The sequence below is a fragment of the Lissotriton vulgaris genome, chromosome 3_1 (assembly GCF_964263255.1).
Source record: "Lissotriton vulgaris chromosome 3_1, aLisVul1.2, whole genome shotgun sequence".
NCBI classification, from domain to species: Eukaryota; Metazoa; Chordata; class Amphibia; order Caudata; family Salamandridae; genus Lissotriton; species Lissotriton vulgaris.
The window spans coordinates 713,596,031-713,618,650 of NC_141689.1; positions in this window are offsets into that span (position 1 = coordinate 713,596,031).

The window sequence follows — 22,620 nt, forward strand, 5'->3', positions numbered from 1 at the left end:
ATATGAAGTCTTTTACGAGGGAAGCTGGGAGTGGGTCAGCGAAGTGATTGGAAGGATTTAAGGCTGTAAGCATTTTTAGAATAGTTTATTTGCCATATATGTTGAATGAGGACCAGTCTACATTGTTTTTGGGGTCAAGCTTTGCAAGACAACTACATGGGTTCCATAGGGAGTCCCTGAGGTGATCAATTGAGGGTTGGTGAGGGCTGATAGGTTCTTCAATAGGTCTGACTTTATGTTTTCCGTTTTTGTTGTGAAATATGACACGAATGCCTCGCAGTTGGGGAGTGTTTCTGAATTAACTTGAGGTGAGTGGGAGACACCCTTAAATTGCGCTTTGTTTATTTCAAACAGCCTTTTGGGGCGATTCTTGGATTGCTTCAATTGATTGCTGATGAAGTCGATTTTTAAGCGTCTGATTTTCTTGTAATAGGCGTTTCTCGTGCTTCTGAGTAATTTGAGGTGAAGGGAGGAAGGTGCTGCTCTCCATTGACGTTCAATTGTTCTTAGTGCTCTTCTGTCATCATTTAACCTACCGTAATACCATGGGTTTGAGACTTTGTTTGTTTCTTCTATCTTGCTCCCTATTGGTGCAAATCTTGAGAACCATGTATTCCCATAGAATGTATGAAAGACTTTGTCTAAAGCCCTATAAAGGTATGTTGAATTGTGTAATGAAAAAAACTCTGTTCTCCATCTCTTTAGAAGGTGAATCTTTGCCGGATTTCACTTAGATCTAGATTTTCAATCTACTAAAGTAGTGCGGTCCAGTAAGCAATTTTGCAGCACCGTGCTGCGTTAGTTTGGAAACACAGGGATACAACGTATTTGCAACAATATGTTGCATCTCTGTGCTTCCCCCTGCTCTGGTGCACAAACTGCTGCTAGCGTTGAGGCAGGCACCCTTGCACCATGGTGCAAGGATGCCTGCATCACGGGGATGATTGTTTATGTGCAGGAAGGTTTCCCTTCCTGCACATAAACAATAGGAAATGGCATTTTACAACTTCTAAGTGTGCTGCATTAGCACACATGGAACTTGTAAAACTTTTTAATTTAAAGGATTGTTTATGTTCAGATAGGGACACCTTCCTGTACATAAAAAATCACGAGAGATGATTTCCTCTTTCTATGTGTGCTGAGAATGCAGCATGCATAGAAAGAGAAAAAAATTGAGGAGAAATGAATACATTTCTCCTCGTTGCACCTCCCTAAACCTCTGTAACATTCAGACGCATTTCCAGATTTACGATTTCTTGTAAATCTGGAAATGTGTCAGGTTCCATGGGTGTTGTGTGGGAACACTCACAGCAACACTAATGGAACACCCCTTTGCACGCAAATTGCTGAGTGTAAAGGGGCCGTATTTACAAGGACAGGAAAAGCCACACAGAGTGGATTTTCCTGTCCTTGTAAATATGGTGCAGAAAAATGCGCTGCCAGTGCGTCACAAAAAGTGATGCACTTGCAGCGCAAGGGGCTTGTAATTCTGCCCCTGAGTTCTGTGTATTAAGATTTGTATACTTTGCTGCTTTCTTGCTCCTCCTGGCATGTTTTCTGTAATTTTCAATGACAACCCTTGGCTGTCCAGGGGCGTAACAAAGGCCCCCGCAGCCCCTGCGTTGCGGGGCAGCCCCCAAGCTCGAGGGGCCCCCTCAGCACACAGTTGTTGCTGCATTGGTTTGACGGCAGCACTCAAACAGCATTTGTTAAATAAAACAACATTTAGATTGTACCAGTAATCATTGGATGTAGACACAGTTTAAATTTTATTCCACCCACTCAGTCCAATCAAATAAATCAAATGCTGCGCAGAGTGCAGCTCCCTAGTCTTCAGCCTCAGGGTAGGGCAGAACACTCTGGAATGATCAAAGAGTCTAGGGAGATGGGCGGGCAACTGGCTAGCAAACTAAACTGCAGTGCAAGCCTCACAAGTAAGTGACAGTGTCACTCGGACTCAGGCGAGTCCAAATCCACAAATTAGTTTTTTAGTGGCAGCGCGATCAGCTGTCTGCAGGTCAGTGTCTGGACTGGGGTCTCTTTTCATGCTTTACATGCTTCATGTAATTAGGAAATGCGACTCCAGCCCAGAAAGGATCTTGTGACTGTTAAAATAATGAAAGAAAGATCTGTAGTCCATAGATGTATCCAGGATTATAGGTTTATTGTTCACTTAAAATCCTTGGTATAAGATGTTATGTAGATACAAGAAACAGACCCCACCAGGAGCAGTTCCACTGCTCAGCCCCTCATACCAACTGACATCTCCTTACTGTTCAACTCTCCCAACATTCCAATGACATCATCAAGAGCCAAGCAGTAGAGCAGGGGTAAGCATAGGGACGATGCACAAGACAAGCTACATTACAACACATCCCCCTTTCATCAAAATCAACAAATGAATCATAAGCACACACGCAATATAAATCACAAAAAGTAAATGTGCAAAGATGAAAAAGCACAAAGAGAATGTCAGAAAGATTCAGAAACAAATAGCCAAATAACACAGCGATTCAACATCCAAGTCCTAAACTTTCTAACACTCCAAACACATTAATAAATAAAACAAAGCTAGGACCCACACAAAGGTCCAAAGGCAAACCAGTCAATATCAGGGACTAGATATTTTTCAGCCAACAATGGAGGTACACATCCTCTCCATACAACTACAAAGGAAAACTAGGACAAACACAAAAGTCCTAAAGCAATCCAGACAATGTCAGGGACTAGATATTTCTCACCCAACAATGGAGGTACATATCTTCTCCATACAACCACAAAGGTAAAGTAAGACCAATGGGGTGACAAAACTTTGTCGACCCCAAACCAAATGTGAGACCAATATTCACAAAAACCACATAGGTAAAAACAAGCTATGCCAACGGGGCGACTATCAAAAGCCAACCCACAACCAAAAGAAAGAAGCAGCAGGACTGGGGACACAACATACTCCCAATTCTGCATACCAGATCAAGAATAGCGGCACATTACTTATGGGATATCCGACAAAGTTACCCACAACCCAAATGAGAGAACAAAACTCTCAGACTCTCAACAAAACCTAGAAAAACTATCCCATCCTCGTCTCCAGTGGTAAAATAATGAAAGAAAGATCTGTAGTCCATAGATGTATCCAGGATTATAGGTTTATTGTTCACTTAAAATCCTTGGTATAAGATGTTATGTCGATACAAGGAACAGACCCCACTAGGAGCAGTTCCACTGCTCAGCCCCTCATACCAACTGACATCTCCTTACTGTTCAACTCTCCCAACATTCCAATGACATCATCAAGAGCCAAGCAGTAGAGCAGGGGTAAGCATATGGAGGATGAACAAGACAAGCTACATTACAACATTGACCTTCCATATGTCATTTTTTCTGAATGTTTTCCCGTTAATGTTTTACCGCTACACACACGCATTTATGCTTAACCCCATTAAAAAGATAACTCCTTACTTTACTTTCTCTGTTCTCACCTTTCCTGTACACAACAAAACTATTACAATTTCTAACTGAATCAGAATAAAAAGAAAATGACACGTTTCCAGGGTAAACAAAGTAAATGCAACCAACCATACGACAAAACATATTTAGAATAATCGTTGTTTTGAACTATTTGTTTAAAAAAGTGATATTTTCTTTAAAAATAAATATTTTAAAGCATTTCTTTCACAGTTATAGCTTTTGGTCCTCATGTTTTCAAAACATAATTTTCAATAGCTGGATTTTACTTTGGATCCTTACAACTGCACTCTGTTTTCTCTGTAGGGGTACAGGCCAGGCTGTCTCTTCTGTACTAACAAATACACAGTACACAAAACCCGCCTAATGAGGTGACATTTGTGCTAGAAGAAGACGTTTGAGTGTAACATGGTACAGGTGGGGGGTACACTGTTTGTGACAGTCGCACTGGGGCTTCTCAACAGAGATTGATCAGTTCCTGCAGAGAGAGGATGAGGCACTTGGTTCTGTTTAAGTCCACCCATGGGAGATCTACCCTGTTTTTGTGGGGTGGCGTTATAGAAGATGAGGTCATTTGCAGGCAGTATGGCTTCTCGCATCCTGTTTGGTACAGTTGGGTCCGACAGTGCCTCTGCATTTCTGGTGCATTACTGCAGTTTTCAAATGTTCTTGGAGTTTCTCGTTGCTCAGAAGGGTGTAATTTCTCACTCAAGGGCAGCACACAGAAACAATGCATCTCGGTGCACTGCAGCACGTGGTTATCTATTGGCCAAGCCTCAGCCTTCCCTGTCAGTCATATTTGGTTGGCACAGGTGAGTCAAGCAGCAATGGGGGCAGTGTCGGAGTGTGGGGCAAAGACGTGGGTAAAAAAGACATTATTCTGTATGTATTTTCGTTGGTCTTTCACCTTTAAATCAAAAGCACGCTTCTTAAATGAAAGATGAATGCAAGTTCAAGTAATCAGTGAGAAATAACTCTTACATTGTGAAACCTCACTTGGTTAGTCTTCCTGCATATGTCTGTCTGTGTTTAAGGAGAGAGAAACAATTGAATCCTGGTTGGCGCAGCAGCCAGCAGGGCATAGTGACTTATCTATTTATAGTGCTATGACATCCCCTGCTTCTGCGACTGGGAAAGAACTTTAATTATGCAAGTCATTGATTGTAATGTGCACAGTAGTAGATAAGGGTCACTCAAAGTGTTAATGATTTGGCTGTCACTCCTAAGTACACTGAAATCATGAAAATGCCTCACATAAGCAAACTGTAAACGTGGCAGCTATGGGGAGAGTCATGATAGGGCAGATGGAGTGCCCAGAACCCATGGATGGCTGAAGGTCCTATGGGGCAGTGTGATTAGGCGCTCAGAAGCAGAGCACCTTGCACATTCACACCTAAGTGCCATTCCATTTCTGGCACTTTGCACCAGTTTTAAGATCTTCTTTGAGTTTCTTTTTGCTCATATGGGTGTCATTTCTGATATTGATGAGTTTCCCTAGTAGTCATTGCTTGATTTTGATCACAAGAAAGTGTCACTCATGGTCGTTGAAATGTCACTCAAAATTGCACTGAAATTATGAAAATGTAACACATAGCAATCTGAAGCCTTGGCAGCTATGGAGACAGCGAGTGAGGCTATAATTAAAATTGCATTCCTAGTTACAAGGCTCTTCCAGGCTAACTTCCCCATGGGGGGCATCAGGGCGGGGGGTGGGGAGGTGGAAGCATCTGCAGACACAAAGTTCAGAGGTCCCTTGGACTCTTTGATGTGACGATGGGTGAATGTTAGTAACTGTCTGTCCTCGCTCCAGTACCTCTCTAGATAACATGGGAAACACTTGGCATGGCTTCACATAGGGACAGACACCTCTTAGAAATATAATGTCATGACTGCCAAGCGGCCCTGCTCCATCTCAAACACCGTCAATCAGTGCAAGACAACACTTTGCATGCAGGGAGAGGTATGCCCAGGTGTGTGACAGATAACACAAAACTACCTGTGCTGTTTGGTAATTGGATTGAATTCGCTGCAGCGTCACACATCTTTTCAGAATACCCCTAGCGGAAATCAGGCAATAGTGAGAAAGGAGAGGGGCTTCGGATCCAAATACTCAAAAAAATACCTTCCTGTAACTATCAAGAGAAGTGCCCATATCCCCTAGAGGTGATGGCCTCCACCCTTTGTTGTTGACAATCCAGGTTCAGTGGGCCCTTCAGACCTTTGGGCCCCGGGGTCACTGCACCTGCTGTGCCCAATGAAAGCTATGGCCCTGCACTGCCAGCGAGTATTTGTGAATTCTGTTTGGGGGAAGATACTGGGAGACACCTATACTAGGATCCTTGGATAGCCACTACCATGAGAAAACACTGGGAGACACAAACACTGGGAGACAGACAAGGGAAGACCCTGGGAGACACTAGCAGACACTGGGAAACACCTACCCTAGGATTCATGGATAGACAGACAAGGGAAGACCCCAGGAGACACGGATAAGGGATGACCTTGGGAGACACAAACAGACACTAGGAGATGCAGAGAAGGGAAGACCCTGGGAGACACAAACAGAAACTGAGAGAAACCCGCACTAGGGTTTCTGGATAGACACAAACACAGGGAAATATTGAGAGACACAGACAAGGGAAGGCCTAGGGAGACACAACCACTGGAAGACATAGAGGTAGACACAGACACTGGAATACACAGTCACTGGGAGACACAAACAGACACTGGGAGACACAGAGAAAGGAAGACCCTAGGAGACATAAGCAGACACTGTGAGACACCTGCACTAGGATTCATGGATAGACACAAACATGGGAAAACACTGGGAGACACACTTCGCAGGAGGCCCCCCTCAAGTTTTGTTACACCACTTTGTCTGTCCTTTTTAAAAGAATAGTGATGTTCCAGTCGTGGAGCACCAAAGTCTGGCTCGGGATTTCACTGATCCTGGTCCTAGCCCTTGGCGCGCGCGCCTTATGAGATAAAATCTGACACTAAATTGTGTGCCTACACTCTTCTCCTCCAGACCATGGAGTGCAGATGAGCAGGTCTCGCGCTTGCTGCAGAGACTTAGACTAAGCTTTCCCGTTTCAGTCAGTTTTGATGTCTGACAAGGCTTGCTTACACACACATGGGCGTCCGCAGAAATTTTACCAGAGGGGGCAAAATGTTAACATCATCACCATCCTCTGACATGATGTGTGCCAGGTGGGGCACAAGAAACACTGGGGCGCAGAACTAGGATAGACTCAATTAAATGCCAGAATCCAGGACATGTGACTGGTCCTGCCATAGGCCAACAAACACCACCTCTAGGGATAACGCTAAACTTTCTGACAAGGTGCTTTATATCTGTCTGCTAGGTGTGCAGACTTCTGGGTCCTCGATCCAACACCAATCAAGGCTGTCTTCAGCACGATTCGATTTTTATCAGAATACTTTAAAACAGCCTATGATTAAAGCACCAGATTAAATATACTGTATGCACAGTGTATGTTAGGGATTATTTGTAGCACACATATTTACCAATATTGTCTTCTTGGTGCTAGAATTCATGATCGCTTTTATCCAAAGTTAAAGCATAACGTCAAAGTTAGTAATAAATAATGCAGCAATCACACACGCTAGTGATTTGCTAGTGGGTGCTCCCTTTACTATAATTCCCTGGGCATTGCTAAATTTTACACACATTCAATTAATTTATACAAAATAAAATGTATAGATCCAAATGTTAGCTATATTTTTTTAAAGAATTTTAGAGTCCCTCTACGTATAGTCCATGGCAAACTGACACTGTGCGCACGTTTAGGGATACAATAATGGCCTGCTCCCTTATGCAGAAGCCCGGCACCGTAAATGTGTGGCACATGTGGCGCCCGCAGCTGTGCCACATCACAGGTCCAGGGATGCTTAGTCTTACACAGTGGTCGAAGTGGGGGGAAAAAAGTAGGGGAACAGTGGGCAGAGAATCAGAGGGCGGGAATAACCCAAGGATTGGATCTGTGGGTGGAGCCAGAGGTGTTGCTAGAATGGGCAGACATCCCAACTTTTAGTATTTGTTTGGCATTTCACTGCCCAGTTTAATCAAGCAATGGATATGCATGATTATTTAAGGTTATAATGAGTTATTGACATTAAATATATTCACAAAGTGGATATGCTTCTAATCACAGAATGTACCAAATACGATAAAATGTGGAAACACAAGCCATTTGTCTCCGAGCCATGGAGTTTCTGTCATCAGCACTTCACCTTTTTTCAACAACAGCAGTTCAAACATGAATGACAAAATATCCAAGTTTGCTAATGTTTTCTCTAAAATTATGGCTCTGCCATATTTGCCTCATAATGCAAGATTTGCTGCATGATCTGACCATTTAAACTAATAAATTGTTTGTAGCTCAAACATATCAAAAGTTAATATAAAATGTGACTTGTGTTGCTGCGGAGTGGATGGTCTAATGTAAAGGTTGACTGGTCACCTTTCTCACTGCTGTGTTTGTATGGTACACTGGTACTAATAAGGCAAAATCTTTCCAAAGACTGTTAGAATGTGTACACTTGTCAAAATAATAAAATATCTGAAAATATACTGCATTACGCTGCAGCCTTTTTTTTATGTATAATTTAGTCAACATTACGGCATAATGTTGTCATCCTTTGCTGCATAATTAATTCCAGTGGCCCCACAGCAGGCAGCACATGTTAAAAGTGCCTGTGAATGAAGCAGGGAGACTGTGCAGTTTGCTAACTTAGTTTGGTGTGTGTAAATCCTGCATTGCCAATCCCTGGTGAATTGCAGCTACTGCTGCTGAAACATGGCCAATGGAGGTACCTTTGGGTGAGGCAGATTGGCCTCAAGGGCAGGGCCAGCCATAGCATTGGTGGTGTCCTGTGCATTAAGGTGTGTTATTGCCCCCCAATGACCACCTCTGCCATGGATTCCCTCACTCCCACCCTTTAACTCTGCCCCCCAAGTCTCCATAACCACTCTCTCTCAGATGCATTTAATTTGATTTACAGCGCCACTCATACCATTGCAGGGCGTCAGAGCACTTTACATCACACACATTACACAGAGACAATCAATATGTGTGTAAATCAATGTATAGAAAATGTTACATAAGCCTAAGGACTACAAGGTTTAGGAGTCACATGACAACCATACCAGTAGACCGTATAGTTTTATAGTGATTGGTCTGGAGAAACACAATACCCGGAATTTAAAAAGTAATACCGTGGTTGGGGGTTCTCCTCAATAATCAGAATTGATTTCTGTCCAAAAGAACACTTGTTGGGACATTAGGATAATCAAAGACTGGGGACGGGGGGGGGGGACATAATGCTCTAATTTATACCTTGCAGTTTGTATGCAGCTCTTAGATGACAGCTAATAGCTCACTGTTCTAAGTTAGGATTTTATTTACAAACTGCAAGTAACAAAAGGATCTCTCTGACAAAAGCAGTAGCCCACTGACCTATTTACATTATGTGCACTTTGTGATCTGCATGGCGCATGTTCTTTGCAGCCGGTACATTAACCCTCTGAGCTACCTTTCCATGAGTCAAAACTTTCAATAGACAAAATTCTGATCTCTCTCTAGGAAGAACATTAATCACCAGAGTCATCATGACATTTTTATTGCTGCCGAAAATTGCTGGAGGCCAGGAAGGAGGCAGCACACGTTTTTAAAACCATAATATACTAGCAAACATGATGCCTTCACCTAAAGTCAATCAATCAATCAATCAATGACACTTATAGAGCACGCTACATACCCGTAGGGTCTCAAGGCGCTGGGGGGGGGGGGGGTGGGGGGGGGGGTGCCGCTACTGCTCGAACAGCCAGGTCTTCAGCTTCTTCCTGAAGGAGAGGTGGTCTTGGGTCAGGCGCCGGGAGGGAGGGAGGGAGTTCCAGGTCTTGGCGGCCAGGTAGGAGAAGGACCTTCCTCCTGTAGTCGCTCTTCGGATGCGGGGGACGGCGGCGAGGGCGTGGTTGGCTGATCGGAGGTGGCGTTTGGGAGCGTAGAAGTTGATCCGGCTGTTGAGGTAGCTCGGGCCTTGGTCGTGTAGGGCTTTGTGTGCATGGGTGAGGAGGCGGAAGGTGATTCTTTTGTTGACGGGGAGCCAGTGAAGGTCTCTCAGATGTCCGGAGATGTGGCTGGTTCGTGGGATGTCGAGGATGAGTCTGGCTGAGGCGTTCTGGATCCGCTGGAGTCTCTTCTGGAGCTTGGCGGTGGTACCGGCGTAGAGGGCGTTGCCGTAGTCCAGTCGGCTGGTGACGAGGGCCTGGGTGACGGTCTTCCTGGTCTCGGTGGGGATCCACCAGAAGATCTTCCGTAGCATGCGTAGGATGTTGAAGCACGCCGAGGAGACGTTGTTGACTTGCCTGGTCATGGAGAGGGAGGAGTCCAGGATGAAGCCCAGGTTGCGTGCATGGTCTGTCGGTTTGGGTGCGGTGCCCAGGGCGGGAGGCCACCAGGAGGCGTCCCAGGCGGAGGATGAAGAGCCCAGGATGAGGACCTCCGCCTTGTCAGAGAGAGAAAGTCAGCACCCGGTGCAGTCACACCGGTTGCATCGCCCTAGAGCTGGCCCTTCTCAAGGGTCCTGTGACCTCAGTGACTGTTGTTCTATGGTGTGCTGCTTCATAGGCCTGCCTGCAAGACTGGAGGTGAACTTCAGTATGGATAGTGGTGGACAAGCCTTGAAGTTTAACCTACACTTGTTATGTTAGGGTCCACCTGCTGGGTCGAAGACACCAGGACTTCTAAGGTGTTGCGAAGCCTTCTAAGGTCTAGCATGTGATTGTGCTCTCGCAGGAGAGTGGTCTGGTGGACTGGTTATTAAGGCTGAACCTGGTTCCCAGTTCCAAATTCAGCAGCTCTGACCATAGTGCCACATCCTCTCCCCCACTGAACACCGTACTGCTCCACTGACAAAAACTCCCACTGTTTTCAACTACAACCCAATTGTTGCCCGCTATAAACACCTGGATGCGCAATTTAAATTACGCACTAGACAAGAGCAATATGGGGCCTACAAAAAAAAAGTAACAACATCCTGGAAAAAAGCAAATGCTTATAGGGAATGCAAAATTTAGCAAACCATGGGAAATCTGAGCAGGAACAACATTGTTACCTTAATGATTTTACAGTCACTATTCAGAAATCAGTGAGTGCTTTTGCCTGAAAAGTTAAGGACACGACTACAGGGCCCTGCATGGACCCATTTCAATGGCCATTGCTTAGATCCTTACAAAACGTAAGCAGTATGGTAAAAAGACCACATCCCTGGACGCAGAGCCACAGCACACATTTTGTTTTCTAATTCACACATTGCAGTACCTCCAGGATTGGTGTACTTGTTCCGAGTCCAGGGAAAACGAACAAGAAAACAAAAATAGCGCTTTACTGGCAAACTCTGTAAAAGTGGCGCTAATGTGTTTCAGTGTGAATAAAATCAGTTTGGCCAGTTTGCTACCACTCTGTCTTACTTTATTTAGTTATTTATCTATTTTTCATATGTTTAGCCTTTTATTCCCAATGCTGCACTTTGGAATTAAAATGTCAGAAAAATACGACATTTCCAGCAAAAGCGTCTTTCTTTTTTGGATCCATTTCACAGGGAAGCAAATGAAAGAAAGGGGAGGAAAGAGAGGGAGAACCCCGTCTTGAAGTCACGGTTTTTCATGAGTGTCCGCAGGGGTTGGGGCAAGGCGGGTCGCTCCAGGGGGAAGCGCCCCTCCTTGCCCAACACCCCCCCCCCCCCCCCCACCCCCTCTAGCGGACGCCCATGCTTACACAGTCCATTATTTTGTCATGGGTAATAAATTGAGAACAGTAAAGTTATCTACGAATTTTACCTGCAGCTGCGCTGCATCGCTTACAGGCAGGAGGGGTTCTGCCTATAATGACATTTTTAAACGGGAATTAATACCGACGTGCTTCGCGGATATTGGCTCTTATCTTTAAGGGCCAGTCTCCACGCCGCTTGCAATTGTTCCATTTTCATCACCCGGGAAGGGAAAGAGCTTCGAGGCAGATGGCCACCTGCTCTTATTCATTTCAATTGCAGCAGGGGTTCAAAGGCGCACACTGCAGGTGTGTCACGGGAGAAGTAGATTATTCCGGAAATGAACGGAAGAAAGGAAGGAGAGCACAGTGACTTCACGGAGCACAAGTCACAAAGGAGCTGCTGTTCCAATTTACCAACCTGGCCGAAACTGTATCTGGATTCATTGAGCAGGACGCTGGGTGGTTCGCGTGCGCCAGGTGCCTAGAGTGGATAATTCCGCGAGCAGGGCTGCCCATCTGCCGCACCAACAGAATGAACAGGTGGTTCCCAGGGATGCCAAGTCAAAGATGATTTTAGCTGCCAGCAGTGGTGTGGAAGGGTAGCCTGATATTCATCCCAAAAGCCCTGCTTGCAAGGCGGCTGGGGGCGCCCAGTATCACTCTCTGGTTTCTTCATGACCACAGCATCATTTATCTGTTGACAATAGTCGAATTTTAGGTCAGGGGACACGCATAAGAACTTGGGGGATGTAAAAATATCAGTAACAAAAATACACATGTGGTTCACCTTGTTTATTGCATGGTTAAAGGGTATGTGGCGTTTAAGCAAATTTGATCCCAAAAGTACCTGGCTGGTAGTCTTAGTCCCCCCCCCCCTAAGTTCGGGTCTAGCTGACCCCCTGCCCCAAAGTATGTATTTTATGATAGCAATTCGTCTTTAACAGTCTGTAATAGCGATTCCTTATGAATCGCTATTATACACTCGCAAAACGGGTCTATGATGAATCAGGCTGTTAAAGACGAATTGCTATCATAAAATACATACTTTGGGGCAAAAAATAAGAAGTATGAATAATACATGTTGCAGGCATGGAGATACGTGTTTCTTTTTTCACCGCATGATATCTTAGAGATGGGCCACTCCTAACAGAATGGTATGAGCCACGTGTTTCTCAGTAGTTTCAACCAGTGTGTTATGGGCAGGGGGTCAGCTAGACCCGAATTTAGGGGGGGGACTAAGACTACCAGCCAGGGCCGGCTCCAGCGCTGGTGCCGCAATTACGACAGACTTTTTGCGCTCTCCTCACTCATATCCTCCTTCTTCATGAATTCCCCCACTACTACTCTCCAACAGTGCACCTCATCTCCCCATAGCCTCTCTCTCTGAGGTACATTTCATTTTGTTATAGTGGTACTCGTAGTTCACTCACACTCAGTTCTGTGAGCTGCATGGTATACGTTCTTTGCAGCAGGGATATTAACCCTCTGTGCTACTTTACGATGAGCCAAAACTGCCATTTGACAACATTCTGAACCCTCACTAATACATACATTATTCACCAGAGTTATCTTGTTACTTTTATTGTTGCCTGAAATCTATCTGCTGCGCAAGAAAGTCTATGTGCCTTTGAACCAAAAACTATTTTTAAACACAGCACTCCACACCAAAGACTAGCCAAGGTGCGGATTCTCCAGTCAGACCGACCTAAAGCCAGTCCTGCTCCCAGCAACGGGGCAGGGCAAGCATTTCCAGAAATGGGGTGAGAGCTAAGTGCATACCCATGATATGAGGAAAAAGATTCATTTAAGTGCTGGTGTGTGATAATATCCGAAAATTCCTGCAAGCAAAACAAGTCAACAGATTTCTTATAGATGATTTAAGGGAGAGTAGACTTCTCCCCTGATAATTTTTTTTTTTACTTTTGGGATCAAATTTGCTTAAACGCCACATACCCTATAGGCATTTATGAAATATTTCAGCACTTTCATGGTGCACCAGGGAAACCTTGCCTTTCCTATGAGTATATCTTGTTTTTACAAATGTTTTAAATCAGAAATTACTTCCACTATACCAAGGTCATCATTTTTTCATGGGTGAGCCCCTTGTGCCAAGGAGTACATTTATTAAGAGAGTGCCAGAAATCTTGGGTACCTCTAAAAATTCCCTCCGGTATCCAAGGGTAAGCATTTTGCCATTGACACCGTCTATAAAAACGAATACAGAAAATTTTATGACAACAGTAACTTTAAATATCAGTTCCTACATTTTGCCATGGATCCATCCCATATGCTAAGAATTACGTGCATCAAGTCAGGGCCTTCGGCCCGGCTTGGTGGCACGTGTTCTCGAACCCTGCAGCTGGGAATTACTGGGCTTGCAGCTTTCTCAGTTAGACAGTTCAAGTCCCCACAGCCAATGAGGGTGTCTTGAGAGAAGCATGTCAGGGCCTGCAGTTTGCCATTGGCAACACCTCCCATCCATATTCTATTAGTGCCCTTGTCCATAAGGCAAGAATAACCTCAAGTATGCCATACCAGCAGAACACTTGCACGCATAACACACATACACTGACACACACAAATTCTCACTATATCTCTTTCACTCTTTTGTACATTTGAACTCTGTTGCACTCACACACAGACACATTTTTTCCCTACTTCCATTAGTCAATTTGCTTTTATTGTGTTAGAAAGGTTTGTCCTGCTGCTTCTGCTATATCTACCTTGCCTTTTAGTAAAGCTTAATAAAAACATATTCTTTATACGCCATTCAGAAATAATATATTGCCTTGTCAATGTTTGTAACAAGTATGATGTGAACGAAAAGTACACTTCCCTAAAATAGCTGTACTGGACTTATGTTTTGTTTCACATGTGGATCAAGCAATTACAGTATTGGAAATTAACTAATCCACATTTTAACATGTAATAACACAGCATCCAACTGATCCTATGAAATGCTTGTCTTCTCCGGCAACCATGGATTTCATCCAGTAACACTTTGCACTTTTGGGATTTTGGGACCCACCTTACAATGTAAGTCCTGGAATGAAGCATTGTGGTGAGTGGGAGCCAGGAGTGCCTGAAGAGGTTACACAGTCTTCAATCTATCACCACATCAGAAAGCCTCAGTCCTAGTCTCCCTCCTCCCACCACCCCGCATTCTCACTCTACTCTCCCCTCTTGCACCTGCCCCACTGTTGCAGATGGAATTGAGTAGGCATCTAGAACTGGGGAAAGAGCAGGTATTCTGTGGCTGCCTTTGTAGAAATTTGTGCATATTCGTGAGATTTGTATCATTCTTTTGTGCACAGAGTATGAGGTGTGCTCATGTGTGTGCTGTGTGATGGTGAATACTGCGCTAGTAGTAGAACTTAAGGCGCTGTCCATGGGGGATATGGCTCATCTTGATAATCCTTTAGACCCTAGGTTGGTGGTCTCAAACTATAGGAAAAGAGTGAGATGGACAAATTTTAGTCAATCTGAGGACAAAATGAGTGGCTTATATGAAGCCCTGCTACCTGTTCTTGTAGAGGCGTCCACTTTATGTTGCCCCAGTGAGAAGGGTATAGATTTGCTGCAGGCAGAAACAATTAATGTTAAATTAGGGAAAGCCGCATTTGATTTTTTTTATCCAAACAGACGCATGAAGCAGGATAAGCTGCCCTCCTACCCCTGGTATAATGCTTCTTGTCGCATAGCTAAAAAAGCTCTAGTAACATCAATTAAAGCTAAAGACCGCCCCCTAATTAGGATAGCTAGAGTAAACTATAAAACGGCCATACAAGAAGCCAAGAAGACGTGGGAAGATGAAAATTGGACCACCTTGAAAAATGCTCTAGGGGAAAGAGATACGAGGTCCTTTTGGGGAGAGGTAAATACAGGTTCGTCAGCCCCCCAGTAGTGCGACTGAACCAAATTTGGATGAGGAAGTCTGGCGGGAGCACTTTGAATCCCTATATGCCAAGGAGCAATGGCCCGGTGCTGCTCTTCCCAATAGCTGTGACTTGCCAGTGTCCTACCTCACAGCTAAAGGGATTTAATCTCCCTGCGTGATGGTAAGGTGGGTCCTAGCATAAGCTTAAACGAAATAAAGGGCGCGCTGGGAAAGATAGCCCCCGGTAAGGCTCCAGGCTTAGATAAGATACCTGGAGACCTTTGCAAGACAGAACCATCCATTTGGGCACCATATTTTTGGATGCTTTTAATGCAATTATGCAAGGAATGAAGATTCCTGCGAGTTGGCTTGGTGCGGAAATAATTCCGATTTTTAAAAAGGGGTCCCCACTCCTCCCCACTAATTATAGACCAATTGGTTTAATAGACATACCGCAGAAAATATTTGCACGTGTTCTACTGCTTAGGCTACAATCATGGATGGAGGAGAAGGGGGTACTGTACGCTCTGCAGGCTGGGTTCAGGGAAAAGCTGTCGACCCTGGACCAAGTATTGAGACTGCAATTGTTATACTGGAAGACCGTTAACCTGCAGGGGGGCAGTCTCTACCTCATCTTTGTAGACCTGCGGTCTGCATTTGATTTAGTGCCCAGGGAGAACTCCGCTTGGCGTAAATGAGATGGGGGTCCCTGTATATTTAATTTAACTTTTTAAATGTCTTCATGAGTTCAAATATGCGTGCATTAGGCATGGTAAGGACGGAAACCTTACAGCACCCATAGCTATTAAGCGTGAAGTACGCCAGGGCTGTGTGCTCGCGCCAACCCTTTTTAGCCTTTACATTAACGGCTTGATTGATGCCCTCCTTGCAGAAAAGGATCTGGATGCCCCCAAATTAGCCTCCCGTAGAATTTCGGCTATGATGTTTGCGGATGACACTCTATTGATCTCTAAATCGACAACTGGCCTCCAACGGATTTTGGACAAATTTGAGATGTTCTGTAGGGATAGAGGCCTAGAAATAAATCTACAGAAAACCAAATTTATGGCTTTTATTTGCCCAAAAAGTATGCGTCCTAACCCGTCCTTAAATGGCATCCCCCTTGAGCGAGTGTCCTCCTTTGTGTATTTAGGAATTACAATCTCCAAATCCATGGGATGGGGGCCCGCATCACAAAATCTACGTTAAAATTGGCACAAACTTCAGGTGGCAATATGAAGGTCCATAATAAGTCTAGTAAAAGAATAGTCAGCCCTGCGATTGAAATTTATAGGGCAGAGGCTAGAGGTGGGGCATTATATGGTGCAGAGTTATGGGGAAATTTAAAGCTCGACAATTTAACCCAGGTAGAGAACCAACTTTGAAGACAGTTATTTAGATTGCCACGCAGCACTCCGCTGGTCCCATTACGTCTAGATATGGGAATTTCGTCTATTGTGGATGTGGCAAGTCTTAAACCTATAATGTATTGGCGCCGCTTGTGGACTACCCCCGAACTTACATCTTACAGGGAGGAATTGTCAGAGGTTATGAGGGATAGAGCCGTAGCAAAGTTCCCTTGGTTTAACCACACTAAATCCCTGTTAAATGGTATAGGGCGTGGGGATTGTTGGTCTGAACCAGAGACAGCCTATTTTTTAACATCTAAGAACAAAATGAAGGCGCATTACAAAGAGTATAGATTGGCTCAGCTCCATATTTCCTCCAGTATTGGGAAACTTACCAGAGTTTTTTCTATACTACTATTATAAAGGAAGAACTTTGAACCTTTGAGGCAGGTAAACTCGGGAACCACAGCGCCAATCCACACACCTGATACATCGTTGTAATCGTGAGGGTGTGCAGATGGACACAGGCTATATAAACTTACTAAATATACGTTATTTAAAAAATTTACCGAAAAAAAGTAGTCCCTTGGAAGAAGTGCCGGCCTTGACGTGCATGCTAACGTGAGGAGCGCGGGGAGGAACGGCGTCCAGGAGCGCGAGGAGGAGCGGCGGACATGGCGCGGGGAGGAGCGGTGAGGAGCGGCGGACAGGCGGTGAGGAGCGGCGGACAGGCGGGGAGGAGAGGTGAGCGGCGGATGAGGTAGGTTATTTATTTATTTATTTAGGAGCAGTGAGCGGCGGGAAAATGAAGCAAAAATGACAATCATGAGCAAGAGGAAGCAAATGGAGCATTACAAAAGTGAGCCAAACGGTGCATTACAAGAGGAAAAAGTTACGTGTGCATGTTACAAAAGCGTACAAAGTAAACATAGAGGTATAATACTGCAATATATGGAGGAAGGCTCCGGGGGACCCACGGACAACGTCGGGGCGGGCGGGGGCCCTGAAGCCTAATTGCTCCCGGACAACGTCGGGACGGGCTGCTAGTTAGAAATAAAAGATATCCCTTACTTTGAGTCAGTAATAGATCTAATTAATCCCCCTGTAGCTAGGAAGCTTTACCTCCAGTATAGATACAGGGTGATACCTCTTCGCTGTTTTACATCTAAGTGGAGAGACCAGCAAATGCTCCAATCCCCGGCGTGTGCCCACCCCGAGGAATCTGAGCTCCATGTTTTCTTTAGCTGTCCAGGCTACCAGAAGGCAGATCTGAACCAACCAACGTTTCATTGGTTGGTTCAGATCTGTAGAAATCTTGGTGATAGGCGCTGCCTTGAAGTATTTAGGATATTGAAAACTGATTCGAGTATCCCAATTGTTTATTAAGTTGCAGGCTTTTTGTTCTCCATGTGGTGCACCAGAAGGGTTTTTCTGAAACCTTGAAAATGCGGTAGTGATTCTGCCAGAATTAATTAATTGTCTGAGTATAGCATGCTGGTTCGATCATTTGTAGCCCTTTTTGCATGTTTTCTTAATCGAAGTTTATACTCCTTTTCTATTTATTTTTATTTATCTTTACTGTTTTAGATAATAGATAATTTATATATTTATTAATGTACTACGCACTTTCTGGAATTGACTTTGTCCCCTTCGCCTAGATGCATCGCATTCCTAACTTTGATGATTCGAATGAGTAAATTTGTTTAAATTAGTAATGTGATTTGTGATCGCTAATTAATTTTTAATGTATTTTAAACATGTGTGATTATTGTGTATTGCACTTTTCAGGTCATTCTGACCGAAATAAAGTTTATTTGAACTGAACTGAATTACAGTATTGGAAATTAACTAATCCACATTCTAACATGTAATAACACAGCATCCAACTGATCCTATGAAATGCTTGTCTTCTTTGGCAACCATGGATTTTATCCAGTAACACTTTGCACTTTTGGGATTTTGGGACCCACCTTACAATGTAAGTCCTGGAATGAAGCATTGTGGTGAGTGGAAGCCAGGAGTGCCTGAAGAGGTTACACAGTCTTCAATCTATCACCACATCAGAAAGCCTCAGTCCTAGTCTCCCTCCTCCCACCACCCCACATTCTTACTCTACTCTCCCCTCTTGCAGATGGAATTGAGTAGGCATCTAGAACTGGGGAAAGAGCAGGTATTCTGTGGCTGCCTTTGTAGAAATATGTGCATATTCATGAGATTTGTATCATTCTTTTGTGCGCAGAGTATGAGGTGTGCTCATGTATGTGCTGTGTGATGGTGAATACTGTGAGTGAGTGCAGAGTGAGTGGTGCGAGTGCATGGTGAAAAACCTGCAGATGAGTGTTGGGGGAGCTGCATGAATGCAATGTGAGAGGAGGGTCCATATGAGTGTGGGGTGAGAGGAGTGTGTGCAGAGTGAGAGGAGTGAGTGAAGGATGGTGTGAGCAGTCTAAATGCAGGCTGAGTGGTGTGCCCGCAATTGGTGCAGGGTGAGTGGCAAGAGTGAAAGGTGTTCTGTGAGAGTGCATGGTGAGAGGAGTTACTGCAGAGAGAGTGGTGTCTCCCTATGAGTTCTGGCAGACTATTGTCCCTGTGTGCAGGCTGGATAACCAGAGTGCCTGGATGAATGCTGGCTGAGAAGTTTGTCTGTGTGAGTGGAAGGCAAGAGGAGGAAGTGGTGAGTGGTGTGCTTGTTTGCGTGGTGTGAGTGCAGGGTGAGTGCTCTGGCCATATGAGTGAAGGGTGAGCTGTGTGAGTGATAGGAGTGCCTATGTGAGGGCACAGTGAGCAATGTGACAGTGTGAGAGTAGGGTGAGAGGAGTGACTGCTGGTTGAGTGCTTATGTGATTGTAGGTTAAGTGGAGAGGAAATGGCGTGAGTTCATGGCAAGGTGCATACGTGCAGTGTGGTTGCTGTGAGTGATGTGTTTATGTGAGCGCAGGGTAAGGATGAAAAATGTGAGTGCAGAGTAACAGCGTGAGTGCAGTGTGATCGCTGTGAGAGTAGGGCGAGCAGAGAAAGTAACAAGTGAGTAGAGTGTCATGTGCATTCAGAGCGAGGGGTGTGCTTGTGTGAGTGCAGTGTAAGAAGAGGTGAATGGCGTGAGTGCATGATGAGCAGTGTTAGTGCAGTGTAATTGCTGTGAGTGCAGGATGAACATAAAATTGAAGAGTGAGCAGTAAGAATGAGGAAGGAGTTGTCTGAATGCTGGATGTATTCCCAGACACCTGGAGTAACTCATTGTATTGATGGATGGCGTAGGCTTTCAGATGTAAGTTAAATGATTGCCTTTATGGCATCAATCAGGGATGGAGGGTGGAGGAAATAAATAATTTGCTGACCCTGCAACAAACTTTCAGTCTCCTGATTAAGGTTGCCAGCTGATTGAATTTATTACAATTCAGGTAGTGACTTTTGTGATGTGCTCCAATGCTCACACATAGGGGGTCTGTCCGCCCGTCATCCTATCTGTGAAACGGAACCGCCCACCATAAGGGCGGGGGTCCCGTGGCTAGCATTAGGATGCGCCCGCCACAGTGGCGGGCGCATCCTGCATTCCTACCATTGTGGTGGGCGGTGCAGTCAGCACCGCCCGCCACAATGGCAGGAAGGCATGCTGTGCACTTCCATGCACAGCATGGCAGGCACTGCACGGTGCCTGCCTTGCTGTGCATGGAACTCCTGGGGGGGTACCATAGGTACCCCCCATGTGCACCCCCCACGCCCACAGAGTCCATAGCAGCCCGCATCTGGCCCCCAAAGCAGACTCCGCATGCCTTTCCGTGGCAGCATTGCTGCCACGGAAAGGCATCTGAAAAAGCCCATTGTAATATGGCTGGCGGTGTCTGATAGACACCGCCACCATAAAAGCCCTTTTCCGCCCCGGTCGCAAGGCGACCGGGACGGAAAAGTGGCAGACGGTCTTTCCGTCCGCCGCGGACCCCCCAGCCACCATACTAATATGGCGGGGGTCATTCCGGCTAGGATGGCGGGCGGATCGCCCCCGTAAGGCCGGCGGTGGCTACCGCCCACCTGGCGGGGACGATCCGCCCGCCATCCTAATGGGGGCCATAATGTGTTGTGTACTTCCATTTGTTATTCCATTTGTATTGTATGGAGGACAACTGAGGTACATGCCTGAGTCAACTTTTATCTTTCACCATAGGTGCATTAGTCAGATGACAAAGAACCTGTTGAGACCCAACAAGTTGACATAGGTCGAAACGTCACCACCCACTTCTTTGGTTGCTTAGAATTTGATTTCTTAAGGAGATATTGTACATAGATAGATACTAACTATAATCACAATTATTTCAAATCATATTACAATGTGGGGCTTTGTACAGTGTCATTTTTGTATGCTCTGTGTCATCTACATTATCATTACACTGTACGTATTGCACTGTGTTCCTACAAAGTAGTTAATTATTTGTGGAAACAAAGAGAGAAGTGTTCTGTACTCATTTTTGGTATTATTTGATAAGAGATCAATGATTCAATTACATTGTGTACCTCAAAAGTATATGATATGTACTGTGATAAGTGAGTCCCATGGGATAATTGTTGCATTCTAATATGGTTACCCCTGGTCTCGTGGGTAGATTCGGGTTACCTTCTATTGCTTACTGTGTTGTCTGTAGAGCCTGTCCTCACACCTTTTCTCACCATTTCATGCTTTACACACCTACACTTTCCACACAGGATAGGAGTATGCCTCAGACGTGCACACACAACATCTAAAGCTTCCAAGAGCTGCTGCAAAACAAACCTATACCTTTTTAACTATGCACAGAGAACGCTTTACAATTTTTCTGAAATAGCAAAGCACTTTGCAGCCTTGACAGTTATGAAGCACTATATAACAGACTCACCAGTGCCTTGGTGATGGAAATGTGCAGGACTTAAGTTACTGCACAGTTCTGCCAACTGTTGCAAATGAAGTAAGAAAATTCCCTTACAGACTATCACCCCAAATAAAAAGTTTATGATAATGGATTGTTTGTTACTTCTCATTTTTTAGCACAAATCATGCAGCAACACCACATCCCTTATTACAAGCATCCCACTACCAGATGCAATAATTATCACAACCAAAACAATCTGACACAATGTTTGGCATTTGTTGGGTGAGTCATTATTGACTTTCAAGAGTTTTGCCCACAAAAAGTGGGCTTAACATGGGGATATTAGTGATTCCAACATTTCCCTATTCTCCTGTAATTATGTATCTGGTACAATTGTGTGTGTGGGGGGGGGGGGGTGGAGGGGAGTGTTTGAAACAAAAATTGGAATTTTGGCATATGTGGGCAAAGTAGAATCCGGAAGTTGACAGCCATTCATAATGAGAGCCCATGAACTAACGATACTGCACAGGGATATAGACCGGGACTTGAGTAAACAAAATGCCTGCTTTTCACTCTGAGTCCTATAATCTTACAGCCAGAAAAACCACTGAAGTGGAATAGTGTTACTGTATAATTGTAGCTTTATCCCAGGTTTTTCTGCAACTAATTTCCAGTTTTTAAGGTCGAAATGGTGCATAACATGCAGTTTCTGTTTTGTCAATTAATAAAAACACAGGTAATACAAGGAGAATTTTTTGCACTGAGAAAAAAAGCTAGTCCAAGTGCTTCACTTTGAATCTATGGGCCATATGCACCAACACATTTTCCCATAGACACAGAATGGGCAAAACCCTTTGATGCATCTGGCCTAAAATCCTGTATCCCAACTACATCCTGAAGGTATTTTAGAGCAGACATCACTTTGACCCCATTAAAGGGGCTAATAGACAAACGTTTAGATGAGTATGGGAAATAGTATACCTGTAGTACTCTTTTACTTACTCTTAATGCCTTTGGGAATGGGCCACAATGCCTAACTCTTTATTGGTAAAAGTACAGAGAGTGCACATTTCTTTCTATATTTACAAAATGTATAGGAATATTTCCTTTTTTAGATATTTTGGAGGTTAACTCACAATGACATGTAAGAGCACGTCAAAGGGTACAACAAGTTGACTTCTTGATGTGCTCCAAAAAGCCTTTGTGAGTGTGCCCCTCAGATGTGATGATGTTCCTGCTTTCAGATGTTGGCATGTATGCATATGCCTGTCTTTTTTGACACAAGTGAATTA